The 15,671-nt window shown below is 44.0% G+C and overlaps 1 pseudogene; it reads left to right on the top strand.

The window, feature by feature from the left end:
• The first annotated feature begins 13,674 nt into the window (after nucleotides 1-13,674).
• Nucleotides 13,675-15,134, top strand: LOC124671146 (annotated as a pseudogene).
• The last annotated feature ends 537 nt before the right edge of the window (nucleotides 15,135-15,671 follow it).

The raw sequence follows: 15,671 nt of genomic DNA, 5'->3' as shown, positions 1-15,671 counted from the left end.
GGGGATCGCGATAGTCTTCGAGGGTAGTATAACCCAAATTTATTGATTCGACACAAGGGGAGGTAAAGAATACTTATAAGCCTTAACAACTGAGTTGTCAATTCAGTTGCACCTGGAAAAGCACTAGTAACAGGGGTGATGTGAAAGTAGCAGTAATATGAGAGCAGTAGTAACAGTAACACAGCAGCGGTAATAGCAATATGAGAGCAATGGCACCGGAAAATAGTCGATACTACTTCCAATGACATAGAGAACAAGTATATTATGATGAGAGATGGACCGGGGTTCCCAGCGATCTACACTAGTGGTAACTCTCCAATAAGTGACAAGTGTTGGGTGAACAAATTACAGTTGGGCAATTGATAGGAATCAAAGCATTAAGAAAGAACATCAGGCTTATTAATTATGTAGGCATGTTTTCCGTATATAGTCGTACGTGCTCGCAATGAGAAACTTGCGCAACATCTTTTGTCCTACCAGCCGGTGGCAGCCGGGCCTCAAGGGAAACTACTGGATATTAAGGTACTCCTTTTAATAGAGTACCGGAGCAAAGCATTAACACACCGTGAAAACATGTGATCCTCACATCACCGCCATCCCCTCCGGTTGTCCCGATTTTGTCACTTCGGGGCCATTGGTTCCGGACAGTGACATGTGCATACAACTTGTAGATACAATTTAAGCAACAAGTATAGAGCTCAAATCTAAGATCATGCCACTCGGGCCCTAGTGACAAGCATTAAGCATAACAAGATTGCAGCAACAATAACTTCACAAACTTTATAGATAGACTAATCATAATGTATCATCCATCGGATCCCAACAAACACAACACCGATTACATCAGATGAATCTCAATCATGTAAGGCAGCTCATGAGACCATTGTATTGAAGTACATGGGGGAGAGTATACCGACATAGCTACTGCTAGAACCCGTAGTCCATGGGGGAACTACTCACGGAGCATGATGGAGGCGATGGCGTCGATGGAGATGGCTTCCGGGGGCACTTCCCCGTTCCGGCAGGGTGCCGGAACAGAGTTCTGTCCCCCGAATTGGAGTTTCGCGATGGCGGCGGCGCCCCTGGAGTCTTTCTGGAGTTTCGTCAATTGGTACGGTGTTTTTAGGTCGAAAGGGATTTTATAGGCGAAGAGGCGGCGCAGGGGGCACACGGGGGCGCCACACCCTAGGCCGGCGCGGCCGGGGCTCGGCCCGCGCCGCCATGTGGTGTGGTGGCCCCACGGCCCCTCTCAGGCTCTTCTTCGGTGTTCGGAGCCTTCCGGGAAAAATAGGAGGTTTGGCGTTGATTTCGTCCAATTCGAGAATATTGCCCGAACAGCCTTTCCGGAACCAAAAACGACAGAAAACAGGAGCCGCACTGTGGCATCTCGTTAATAGGTTAGTTCCGGAAAATGCATGAAATCATCATAAAGTGCAAGCAAAACATGTAAGTATTGTCATAAAACAAGCATGGAACGACAGAAATTATGGATACGTCGGGGACGTATCAGCATCCCCAAGCTTAGTTCCTGCTCGTCCCGAGCAGGTAAACGATAAAAAGAATAATTTCTGTAGTGACATGCTACTTACATAACCTTGATCATACTATTACAAAGCATATGAAATGAAGTGACTCAAGGCAATGATCTATAGTTGCTAACAAGTAGATAACATATAGCAAAACTTTTCATGAATAGTACTTTCAAGACAAGCATCAAAAGATTGCACAAGAGTTAACTCATAAAGCAATAGATTCAAAGTAAAAGCATCGAAACAACACAAAGGAAGATATAAGTTTCAGCGGTTGCTTTCAACTTTCAACATGCATATCTCATGGATAATTGTCAACACAAAGTAATATGATGAATGCAAATATGCAAGTATGTAAGAATCAATGCACAGTTGACACAAGTGTTTGCTTCTAAGGTGGAAGGAAGTAGGTAAACTGACTCAACATGAAGTAAAAGAATGGTCCTTCAAAGAGGAAAGCATCGATTGCTATATTTGTGCTAGAGCTTTGGTTTTGAAAACATAAAGAGCGCATAAAAAGTAAAGTTTTGAGAGGTGTTTGTTGTTGTCAACGAATGGTAATGGGTACACTAACTACCTCGCCAACCGGACTTTCAAGAGCGGCTCCCATGAATTATTTTTATTTTTAGGTGGCACTCCTTCCAACCTTTCTTACACAAACCATGGCTAACCGAATCCTCGGGTGCCTGCCAACAATCTCATACCATGAAGGAGTGCCTTTTTATTTTAGTTTTATTATGATGATGACACTCCCCCCAACCTTTGCTTACACAAGCCATGGCTAACCGAATCCTTCGGGTGCCGTCCATCAATCTCAAACCATGGAGGAGTGTCTATTTAAGTTAATTAATTTGGGACTGGGAATCCCGTTGCCAGCTCTTTTTGCAAAATTATTGGATAAGCGGATGTGCCACTAGTCCATATGAGAGTCCGTCAAAAGTAAATGACAAGGTTGAAAGCTAAACACCACATACTTCCTCATGAGCTATAAAACATTAACACAAATTGAGAAGCATTTTGAATTGTTTAAAGGTAGCACTCAAGCAATTTACTTTGGAATGGCAGGAAATACCACATAGTAGGTAGGTATGGTGGACACAAATGGCATAGTGGTTGGCTCAAGTATTTTGGATGCATGAGAAGTATTCCCTCTCGATACAAGGTTTTGGGCTAGCAAGGTTATTTGAAGCAAACACAAGTATGAACCGGTACAGCAAAACTTACATAAGAACATATTGCAAGCATTATAATACTCTACACTGTCTTCCTTGTTGCTCAAACACTTTTACCAGAAAATATCTAGACCTTAAGAGAGATCAATTATGCAAACCAATTTTAACAAGCTTTACGGCAGTTCTCCACTAATAGGTTTAAACTACATGCAAAAACTTATGATCTACTTGGGAGCTCAAAACAATTGCCAAGTATCAAATTATCCAAGACATATGAGGCATTTTCTGCTTCCAACCAAATAAAGATAAGTATTGTAGCTTCCAACTTTTATCATTGAACATTAAAAGTAAAACGAAGAACAAGTGTTCATATGAAAAAGCGGAGCGTGTCTCTCTCCCAAGCAAGGATTGCTAGGATCCAAATTTATTCAAACACAAACAAAAATAAAAACACACAGACGCTCCAAGTAAAGCACATATGATGTGACCGAATAAAAATATAGTTTCAGGGGAGGAACCTGATAAGTTGATGAAGAAGGGGATGCCTTGGGCATCCCCAAGCTTAGACGCTTGAGTCTCCTTGAAATATGCAGGGATGAACCACGGGGGCATCCCCAAGCTTAGACTTTTCACTCTTCTTGATCATATATCATCCTCCTCTCTTGACCCTTGAAAACTTCCTTCACAACAAACTTCTCATAAACTTCATTAGAGGGGTTAGTACTCAAAAAATTTGAATCCACCTTGGTCCTGTAGTGGCACATTGCAAGAACTCAATAAAATATTAGCTACAGCTCTCTACGTCTAGAAAAGCTCGCTTAAAGTCCACAAGAGACAATGCAAAAAACAGAGACAGAATCTGCCAAAACAGAACAGCCAGTAAAGACGAATTTTAATAAAATACTTCCGTTGCTCAAATCAGAAAACTCAAAACTAATGAAAGTTGCGTACATATCTGAGGAACACGCACGTAAATTGGCATATTTTTCTGATTTTTCTACAGAGAAAACAGCCCAGATTCGTGACAGATAGAAATCTGTTTCTGCGCAGAAATCCAAATCTAGTATCAACCTTCGATTAGAGGCTTCACTTGGCACAACAAAACACAAAACTAAGATAAGGAGAGGTTGCTACAGTAGTAAACAACTTCCAAGACACAAATATAAAACAAATTACTGTAGCAAAATAACACATGGGTTATCTCCCAAGAAGTTGCTTTCTTTATAGCCATTAAGATGGGCTCAGCAGTTTTAATGATGCACTCGCAAGAAATAGTATTTGAAGCAAAAGAGAGCATCAAGAGGCAAATCCAAAACACATTTAAGTCTAACATGCTTCCTATGCAAAGGAATCTTGTACACAAATAAATTCATGAAGAACAAAGTGACAAGCATAAGAAGATAAAACAGGAATAACTTTGAGATTTTAAGCATATAGAGAGGTGTTTTAGTACCACGCAAATTTCTACAACCATATTTTCCTCTCTCATAATAATTTTCAGTAGCTTCATGAACAAACTCAACAATATAACTATCACATGCAGCATACTTTTCATGATCCACAAACATATAATTTTTATCAAGTTCAAGAATAGTGGATTTAAAACTTTCAAACTTACTTTTATCAATAGTATAACATGATGATTGATCAATCTCAAGAGATATGGGACTCATAGAATAAGTCAAGAACTCTCCAATCCCATTTTCATTAGTAGTACAATTAATAGTATCAAGTAACATAGGACCATCATCTAGAGCTTTATCATAAACATTTGCTAAGCAAAATTCTTTAGTACCATGTATTTCGACATCAGGCACAAACAAAGCATTATCATAAGATTTATCAAAGTAGCATGGATTATCATAAATAACAGTAGCATAATTATTTTCACAAGTTTTACTCATAGGCAATATTTCAAGAGAATCCACAGGAACATAACATTCAACCTCTTTCGGTAAGCATGGAGGACAATCAAATAGTGTAAGAGATAAAGAGTTACTCTCATTAGAAGGTCGGCATGGGTAGCTAATCCATTCTTCCTCCTTTTGTTCGTCACTCTCCTCTTCTTTTTCATCCAATGAGCTTTCGGGTTCATCAATTTCCTCCTCTTTTTCATCCAATGAGCTTTCGGGTTCATCAGTTTCTTCTTCCACAGGTTCCTCGCAAATTGTGAGTGCATTCTTGTGCATTAATGTGTCTCTCTTTATAATCAAGGATATAAGGATTCCTATTGTAGCATTCTATGCAAGAATTAAGGATAGTAGAGACATAATCTTTAAGGTCCTTACAAATAGCACAAGTTTCATAATTCTCAACCATGAAGGATTCTATCTCGGAGGCTCCCATAAATAAGACAAATTGTTCTACCTCTTCGAACCCATAATGAATATAGCAATTCCGGTTATAGTTCTTAATAAAAAATTCCTCACTAAAGCCACATTGAAATTTAAGATGTTTAGTATCCTGTTGAGAGCAACAGTTTATATCATGGCGTCTAAGCAAGATTCTAGCAATTGTATTTAATTTTTCCATCATAGCACTCATTATTTTACCAGTTCTTGATTCTCTATAATTATTGTAACATTCTATAAGCTCCAAGTAGGTTGTAGGTTCTCCCATAACAACAGTTTTTAATTTTTAGATTTTTCAAATTTTTATGGATTTTTGGGTATATGAAGAAAATAAAACAAAACTGAAATAAACTAGACAAAAGTAAACTAAGCAAAGTAATACTAGACAGAAATAAACTAAGCACAAGTAAACTAGGAAGAAGTAAACTAAGCAAAACAAAATAAAATAAAACAGAGAGAGAAGTAGAGTGTACTCCCCAGGTGAACTTATGAGTAGAGCTATGCCTCCCCGGCAACGGCGCCAGAAAACAGTCTTGATGACCCACAAGTATAGGGGATCGCGATAGTCTTCGAGGGTAGTATAACCCAAATTTATTGATTCGACACAAGGGAGGTAAAGAATACTTATAAGCCTTAACAACTGAGTTGTCAATTCAGCTGCACCTGGAAAAGCACTAGTAACAGGGGTGATGTGAAAGTAGCAGTAATATGAGAGCAGTAGTAACAGTAACACAGCAGCGGTAATAGCAATATAAGAGAAATGGCACCGGAAAATAGTCGATACTACTTCCAATGAATAGAGAACAAGTATATTATGATGAGAGATGGACCGGGGTTCCCAGCGATCTACACTAGTGGTAACTCTCCAATAAGTGACAAGTGTTGGGTGAACAAATTACAGTTGGGCAATTGATAGGAATCAAAGCATTAAGAAAGAACATCAGGCTTATTAATTATGTAGGCATGTTTTCCGTATATAGTCGTACGTGCTCGCAATGAGAAACTTGCACAACATCTTTTGTCCTACCAGTCGGTGGCAGCCGGGCCTCAAGGGAAACTACTGGATATTAAGGTACTCCTTTTAATAGAGTACCGGAGCAAAGCATTAACACACCATGAAAACATGTGATCCTCACATCACCGCCATCCCCTCCGGTTGTCCCGATTTCTGTCACTTCGGGGCCATTGGTTCCGGACAGTGACATGTGCATACAACTTGTAGATACAATTTAAGCAACAAGTATAGAGCTCAAATCTAAGATCATGCCACTCGGGCCCTAGTGACAAGCATTAAGCATAACAAGATTGCAGCAACAATAACTTCACAAACTTTATAGATAGACTAATCATAATGTATCATCCATCGGATCCCAACAAACACAACACCGATTACATCAGATGAATCTCAATCATGTAAGGCAGCTCATGAGACCATTGTATTGAAGTACATGGGGGAGAGTATACCGACATAGCTACTGCTAGAACCCGTAGTCCATGGGGGAACTACTCACGGAGCATGATGGAGGCGATGGCGTCGATGGAGATGGCTTCCGGGGGCACTTCCCCGTTCCGGCAGGGTGCCGGAACAGAGTTCTGTCCCCCGAATTGGAGTTTCGCGATGGCGGCGGCGCCCCTGGAGTCTTTCTGGAGTTTCGTCAATTGGTACGGTGTTTTTAGGTCGAAAGGGATTTTATAGGCGAAGAGGCGGCGCAGGGGGGCACCTGGGGGCGCCACACCTAGGCCGGCGCGGCCGGGGTCCGGCCCGCGCCGCCATGTGGTGTGGTGGCCCCCGGCCCCTCTCCGACTCTTCTTCGGTGTTCGGAGCCTTCCGGGAAAAATAGGAGGTTTGGCGTTGATTTCGTCCAATTCCGAGAATATTGCCCGAACAGCCTTTCCGGAACCAAAAACAGCAGAAAACAGAAGTGGCACTGTGGCATCTCGTTAATAGGTTAGTTCCGGAAAATGCATGAAATCATCATAAAGTGCAAGCAAAACATGTAAGTATTGTCATAAAACAAGCATGGAACGACAGAAATTATGGATACGTCGGGGACGTATCATTCGCTAAGCGTGCGGGAGAAGAGGAGGAGAGAGGGGACGGCTAGGGTTTGGGAGAGGGGGTGGCCGGCCTCCTTGGGTGCGGCCAAGGTGGGGTGGTTGTGGTGGCCGGCCCCCTCCCCTATGCCCCTCATTATATAGGTGGATCCCCAAGTGTTGGACTACAAGTCTTCGAATAAGACCCCAACACTAGAACCTTCCATGTAGTAGGGAAACCTACCCAAGGTGGGAATCCCACTTGAGGTGGGATTCCCCCTTCCATGTGGAGGGGTGGCCGGCCCCCTTTGGTGGAGTCCACCTTGGACTCCACCCTCTAGGGTTGGCCGGACATGGGGAGGTGGAGTCCCTCCGGGACTCCTCCTTCCTTAGTGATTCCTTCCGGACTTTTCTAGAACCTTCTAGAACCTTCCGCAAAATTACCGGATCATTTTAAATCTTATAAAATGACTTCCTATATATGAATCTTATTCTCCGGACCATTCCGGAACTCCTCGTGATGTCCGGGATCCCATCCGGGACTTCGAACAAAACTTCGAACTCCATTCCATTTTCAAGTTCTACCATTTCAACATCCAACTTTAAGTGTGTCACCCTACGGTTCGTGAACTATGCGGACATGGTTGAGTACTCACTCCGACCAATAACCAATAGCGGGATCTGGAGATCCATAATGGCTCCCACATATTCAACGATGACTTTAGTGATCGAATGAACCATTCACATACGATACCAATTCCCTTTGTCACGCGATATTTTACTTGTCGGAGGTTTGATCATCGGTATCACTCTATACCTTGTTCAACCTCGTCTCTCGACAAGTACTCTTTACTCGTACCGTGGTATGTGGTCTCTTATGAACTTATTCATATGCTTGCAAGACATTAGACGACATTCCACCGAGAGGGCCCAGAGTATATCTATCCGTCATCGGGATGGACAAATCCCACTGTTGATCCATATGCCTCAACTCATACTTTCCGGATACTTAATCCCACCTTTATAACCACCCATTTACGCAGTGGCGTTTGATGTAATCAAAGTACCATTCCGGTATAAGTGATTTACATGATCTCATGGTCATAAGGACTAGGTAACTATGTATCTAAAGCTTATAGCAAATAACTTAATGACGTGATCTTATGCTACGCTTAATTGGGTGTGTCCATTACATCATTCATACAATGACATAACCTTGTTATTAATAACATCCAATGTTCATGATCACGAAACAATGATCATCTATTAATCAACAAGCTAGTTATACAAGAGGCTTACTAGGGACTCTTTGTTGTTCACATAACACACATGTATCAATGTTTCGGTTAATACAATTATAGCATGGTATGTAAACATTATCATAAACATAAAGATATATTATAATAACCATTTTATTATTGCCTCTTGGGCATATCTCCAACATATGTCACCTCTGAACATGTGAATTTTTGATTATGCACTAACCCTCTAATGAATTTGTTTTGAGTTTGGTGTGGAGGAAGTTTTCAAGGATCAAGAGAGGAGGATGATACAATATGATCAAGGAGAGTGAAAACTCTAAGCTTGGGGATGCCCCCGTGGTTCATCCCTGCATATTTCAAGAAGACTCAAGCATCTAAGTTTGGGGATGGCCAAGGCATCGCCTTCTTCATCGACAACTTATCAGGTCACCTCTAGTGAAACTATATTTTTATTCCGTCAGATCTTATGTGCTTTACTTGGAGCGTCTTTATGTTCTTGTTTTATTTTCTTTGAATAAAATTGGATCCTAGCATTCATTGTGTGGGAGAGAGACACGCTCCGCTGTTGCATATGAACACATATGTTCTTAGCTTTATTCTTAATGTTCATGGCGAAGGTTGAAACTACTTCATTAATCGTTATATGGTTGGAAACAGAAAATGTTGCATGTGGTGGTGTATAGTGAAATACTTGTAGATCATTGAGCTTTGATAACTTGATTCTTTGCAAACATTTTGAGGTATTTAGATGGTAAAGCTTGCTGGATAAATAAGTTAAATTTAGTAGTGGATTGTTGTCTTTAAGCTTGTGCCGTACTACAAACTCTATTTAAATAGTTGAAGGTGTAGTTGGACTTGATAGCTTTCCATGTCTGAGAGTTCATCGTAATAACTAAGTTGTGCTGAAGGTTGAGGGAGCTAGCGGGGTACTTGTGCCACCGTGAACGGCCCTCCTTGGAGTAAATTTTAATCATGCTCTTAATGTTGAACCTGCTAGATGTTTGCAATAAGCTTGTGAGTTCTTTTTGACTAATGTTAAGCTGCGGTTTTTGGCACTTCCACCATCCAAATTTGCTAGCCTCTTCGGTATTGTGCATTGCCTTTTGCTCACATTGAGAATTGTGCATACTTCGCCAGTACATCCAAACCCGTGGGAGGACTTTCTCTTGTTCTCCTACACATAAGCCATACATCTTCCTCAAAACAGCCACCATACCTACCTATCACATCATTTCCATAGCTGTTCCGAGATATATTGCCATGCAACTTCCATTTTACATTACATGACTTGTTGTCATTTATTACTTATATATTGCTTTGCATGATTCTATACAGCTGATGTGAGGTTTACCCATGTTACGCTACATCATTGCACATCCTGCTACACTGGCAGAGGCATACAGTTTTATACAGCATGTTTTATTCATTATGAGTTATTTGTACCAAAAAGTATGTTGTCATATTAGGATGTTTCCCCTAAAAGTGAAAAGAGCCATGGAGGCCATCAAAAAGAGAAAAAGAAAAGAAAAGAAACAAAAAATATAGAAAAGAAAAAGAAAAAGAAAAAGAAAAAAAGGAGAAAAGGAAGAAAAAAGGGGGCAGCATTACTATCTTTTATCCACACTTGTGCTTATGTTTTAGCACCTGCAGTATTCATAGTCATCATTTGTGCTCATGTTTAGCACCTACACTCCATATGAGAGAGTTTTCATGTTTTACTAGTATAACTATGTGGGGAATTTACACTATAGAACTTGGGTTGTATATTCCAATGATGAGCCTCCTCAAAAGTGCTCTAGGTCTTCGTGAGCAACCAAGTTGGATGCACCCCCACTAGTTCCATTGGAGAGCTTTCATACACATATAGCTCTATGTGCATCCGTTGCATGGCAATCACTACTCCTTGCATAGCTTCGATTATAAGACTTCCTCTTGTCTAATAATCACTTATAGCTTTGTAAGATTTTCTTCCATTTGGCCTTCCAAACCCCCATTAACGTTCTTTATGCCATAACATCCTGGTGCCAATACCAAATGCTTGCGCTCACCGGTGAGTAGACTTCGAAACAGTTGATTCATGACGTTCATGTTTATTTTTACTTGACTGAATCCTTCTTATGTTGTCAAAATTTACTTGATGCTTGGAATGAAGGATAGAACGGATACGCTGGATACTTAAAACATCTTTAATGAACTTTGTACGGTTTCATGTCTTTAAAGCAATAGTTCATGAAAATTTCTATCTTGTTTAACTCTTGCATTATCATCTCTTATATCAATATAGATATTTTCTTTGAATAATTTGATCTCAGCTCATATGCTTTACAATAGTGTTGATCAAGATTATGATAGCATGTCACTTCAGAAATTATCTTTGTTATCGTTTACCTACTCGAGGACGAGTAGGAACTAAGCTTAGGGATGCTTGATACGTCTCAAACGTATCTATAATTTCTTATGTTCCATGCTACTTTATTGATGATACTCACATGTTTTATACACACTTTGCATTTTCCGTCACTAACCTATTGACAAGATGCCGAAGAGTCAGTTGCTGTTTTCTGCTGTTTTTGGTTTCAGAAATCCTACAAAGGAAATATTCTCGGAATTGGACGAAATCAACGTCCAGAGTCTTATTTTTCCACGAAGCTTCCAGAAGACCGAGGGGGATACGAAGTGGGGCGACGAGGCGCCGCCACACTAGGGCCGCGCGGCCTAGGGGGGCCCGCGCTGCCCTAGCGTGTGGGTCCCCCGTCAGCCCCCCGACTCTGCCCTTCCGCCTATAAAAAGTCTTCGTCGAGAAAACCCCAGTACCGAGAGCCACGATACGGAAAACCTTCCAGAGACGCCGCCGCCGCCAATCCCATCTCGGGGGATTCAGGAGATCGCCTCCGGCACCCTGCCGGAGAGGGGAATCATCTCCCGGAGGACTCTTCATCGCCATGATCGCCTCCGGAGTGATGTGTGAGTAGTTCACCCCTGGACTATGGGTCCACAGCAGTAGCTAGATGGTCGTCTTCTCCTCATGTGCTATCATGTTTAGATCTTGTGAGCTGCCTACCATGATGAAGATCATCTATTTATAATGCTACATGTTGCGTTTGTTGGGATCCGATGAATATGGAATACTATGTTATGTTGATTATCAATCTATCATCTATGTGTTGTTTATGATCTTGCATGCTCTCCGTTGCTAGTAGAGGCTCTGGCCAAGTTGATACTTGTAACTCCAAGAGGGAGTATTTATGCTCGATAGTGGGTTCATGCCTCCATTTAATCTGGGACAGTGACAGAAAGTTCTAAGGTTGTGGATATGCTGTTGCCACTAGGGATAAAACATCAATGCTTTGTCGAAGGATATTTGTGTTGATTACATTACGCACCATACTTAATGTAATTGTCTGTTGTTTGCAACTTAATACTGGAAGGGGTGCGGATGCTAACCCGAAGGTGGACTTTTTAGGCATAGATGCATGCTTGGATAGCGGTCTATGTACTTTGTCGTAATGCCCAATTGAATTTCACACTACTCTTCATGATATGTATGTGCATTGTCATGCCCTCTTTATTTGTCAATTGCCCAACTGTAATTTGTTCACCCAACATGCTATTTCTTATTGGAGAGACACCACTAGTGAACTGTGGACTCCGGTCCATTCTTTTACATCGAATACAATCTACTGCAATACTTGTTCTTACTGTTCTTCGCAAACATCATCTTCCACACTATACATCTAATCCTTTGTTACAGCAAGCCGGTGAGATTGACAACCTCACTGTTACGTTGGGGCAAAGTACTTTGATTGTGTTGTGCAGGTTCCACGTTGGCGCCGGAATCCCTGGTGTTGCGCCACACTACACTCCTCCGCCAACAACCTTCACGTGCTTCTTGACTCCTACTGGTTCGATAACCTTGGTTTCTTACTGAGGGAAAACTTACTGCTGTACGCATCATACCTTCCTCTTGGGGTTCCCAACGACGTGTGCCTCACGCGTATCACCCGACCACCGAGCAACCCAACCAAGCCCGCGCCTTCCCCTCCTTCTCGAATAGGATCCGACGAGTGTTGTCTCTGGCCCACCGTCAGGAGGTAGCCACTACCACTGTGCCGCCACCTCCACCAACCCGCAGAGCACCACTTGCGGCCCACGCCGCCCGAATATCCAGGCGTGTACCACCACCTCATCGCCCGTCGCGCCGCCGCGATGTGTCAAGCCCGAGCACCGCCACCGACACCCTCGACGAAATAGCCGCACCCTGGCCCGAGGAGGGAGACCCGCATCCGCCCCTCCACGAGCGAGAGGACGAGAAGTCCTCACCGGCGTCGGCGCCGACCAGGCTTTGGCCGGTCGCACCTCCCGGCGGCAGCGAGGGAGAGGTGGGGGTGGGGGATGGGAGGGGAGAGGAGGGGAAGGGGCGGGGCGCTTTAGGGTTTGCCCCGGTCGGCACACGGGGGGCGACATGGGAGAGGCTTGAGTTTTCGCCGCAATTCATGGTTTAAAACATCAACTAAGAACTAAGCTAATTTTCAATCGACTAAAAATTAGTTTTCCCAGATTTAAGCTAAAAAATTTAAGTGACCTTTTGTAGCCCCGACTACATGTAGGCCATAATTTGAATCTATGAAAAATTCACTTTAAACATGTTAAATCTTTTTTGAAAAAAAATACTTTGATATGGACAATATTGCTACAAGTGTGTAATTTTTCGAATGAAATATATTTTATTTTGGGCCTAGCAAAAATGACAAATCTTTATTTCATGAATAGTAATGAACAGTACACTAAAATCTAGATTTCATTATTTTGTGACATTTTGTCATTTTTACTGAGGGTGAAATATAATATATTTCAATCTGAAAATCTGCACATCGGTAGATTACAACATTCTCTATGTCAATGTATTTTTTTGAAATTTTCTAAAACTTCAAATAAAAAACTTTAATGTTTGAAAAAACAAAAATAGAACCGGGCTACATTTGGTGTTAATCTAACATATTCTTTGCATCGTTTTTGGAACTGTCAATGCTTATCGTCAGCTCCCTATGGAGATATAACAAACGCAGCATAATTCTGGAAGCGACGATTTATTATTAGTGAAGCATTTAAACTTTCTACAGTTCAACTTGTTCTAGATGTAAGGCGTCTCTGACTTTCTGGAGTACACTATGCGTAGTAGGAGTACAAGTGTATTAGTACTCCTTAGAACTCTCGCGGTACCGTGCTAATATAGTTGCTAGCTGATACTAGTAGTATTCTTGTACGCACAAGGCACAGCTCCCGAAGCTCGAGCATCAGCTCCAGCTTGCACAAGACCATCCTAGCTATGGCGGAGCAGGCGCTGGTGTTCGCGGTGCGCCGGCGTGATGTGGAGCTCGTCGGCCCTGCAGCGGCCACGCCCCGCGAGACTAAGCGCCTGTCCGACATCGACGACAAGGACGTTCTCCGCATGGACGTGTCTTTGGCCTTCTTTTACCGTAGCGGAGTGGACGGCGTCGCACTCGGTGATCCAGCCGGCGTCATCCGACGCGCCCTCGGCGAGGCACTGGTGCACTACTACCCGCTGGCCGGACGGCTGCGAGAGGTGGAGGAGGGGAGGAAGTTGGTGGTCGACTGCACCGGCGAGGGGGTGCTGTTCGTGGAGGCCGAAGCCGACGTGCGGCTGGCGGAGCTTCATGCGGCCGGGCAGCGGCTCAGGCCACCGTTCCCGTACATGGAAGGGCTGCTCTTCGAAGTGGAGGGCTTCAGCGGCCTGCTCGGCACACCTTTGATGCTCATCCAGGTATCCATGCGGATGCGGGTACCGTAAACTAGCTGATAGCCTACTGCTCTACGGTTAACTTGCGACCATGTTGCCAATTACCAGGTCACCCGTCTGCTCTGCGCCTCTGCGGTGGCTTTGTGTTCGCGCTCCGCCACACCCATACCATGTGCGACGCTACCGGCATCGCCCAGTTCATCAACGCCATTGCCGAGCTCGCCCGCGGACTTCCCGCGCCGACTGTCTCGCCCACGTGGTCCCGCGAGCTCCTCGAGGTGCCTTGTCCGCCTACGCCATCCTTCCCGCACAGCGAGTTTGACTTTCAGCAGTCGGCGGCGGCGGCACGGGCGCCGCAGGTTACTCGAACATTTCCGGCACCGGGGCCGGTGGACGGCGACATGGTCGTGCGGTCATTCACCTTCGGCCCCTCAGAGGTTGCCGCGATCAAGAAACGCCTCCCCCCTGTCCTCCGCGACACGACCACGACCTTCGAGGTGCTCGCGGCGTTCCTCTGGCGTGCCCGCACCGCGGCGCTCGAGTTCCCGCCGAACGAGGTCGCGCCGCTGGTAATCATCGCCAACTTCAGAGCAGCCGCCGAGCTGGGCCTGCCCACGGGGTACTACGGCAACGCCGTCGTGCGTTCGATGGCGCTGGCTGATGCTACGGCGCTGCGCCGCGGCTCCCTGGAAGACGCGGTAGCGCTGGTGCGGCAGGCGAAGGTCGTGGTGACCGCCGACTACGTGCGCTCCGCGGTCGTGCAGGGAGCCAGGGGCCGGCCGTCGTTGTTACCAGCGAACATGTACCTCGTCTCCGACCTTCGCCGGGTCGGGTTCCAGCACGTGGACTTCGGGTGGGGCAAGCCGGTCTTCGGCGGCCCGTGCTACCCTGTCTTCCGCGTGGGCATCTTCACCGCCTTTACGGATCGAAATGGGGAGGACATGGTGGTCGTGCCGGTGGCGCTGCCGCGGCAAGCCATGGAGCGCTTCGTGGTGGAGATGGAGGGACTCTTCATATCTAACCTCTAGATTATTGATCCTGGCGTGACACGACACTTAGGGTGTACAAGCTGTTCTCTCTCGGTCCTTAAATAAAGAGTAAAGTCTATACTAAACCTTGAATTTGTAGAGCATGTGGAGATTAAACCCTAAACTATCGATCCCTGAAATCAGCACCCTGTGTTTATTAATCCCGTTCAAACTGAACCTTAAACCTGTACGAACTAGTTTGGCGCATGGGAATTAGTACAATCCCGGCCAGGATCCAGGGGCGGAGCCAGGATTTAGGTATAGGGGGGGCGAGCCACTAATGGAGCCAAAAAAAATCGCCTCTCCAAACTACGAAACAAATTTATACTCAAATGTCTTTGAAGAAAAAAATTGCAAGTGTGTCCATAATAGGTAACAAGGTGAACAAATCCATATACGTCACCATGTAGACGAGGTTGATAATCAAACCACTCTAATATATGACATCAGAAAATTAAATGTATATGAATGAAAGTAACCATTGGTATCTAAATCATATGTTTTTTTCTAATATTTATACGAGCTTGGATGTCAAAC

Source organism: Lolium rigidum, chromosome 7 (genome assembly GCF_022539505.1).
Source record: "Lolium rigidum isolate FL_2022 chromosome 7, APGP_CSIRO_Lrig_0.1, whole genome shotgun sequence".
NCBI classification, from domain to species: Eukaryota; Viridiplantae; Streptophyta; class Magnoliopsida; order Poales; family Poaceae; genus Lolium; species Lolium rigidum.
Note: the sequence above shows the minus strand (reverse complement) of the source record. Positions and strands in the feature narration are given on the sequence as shown.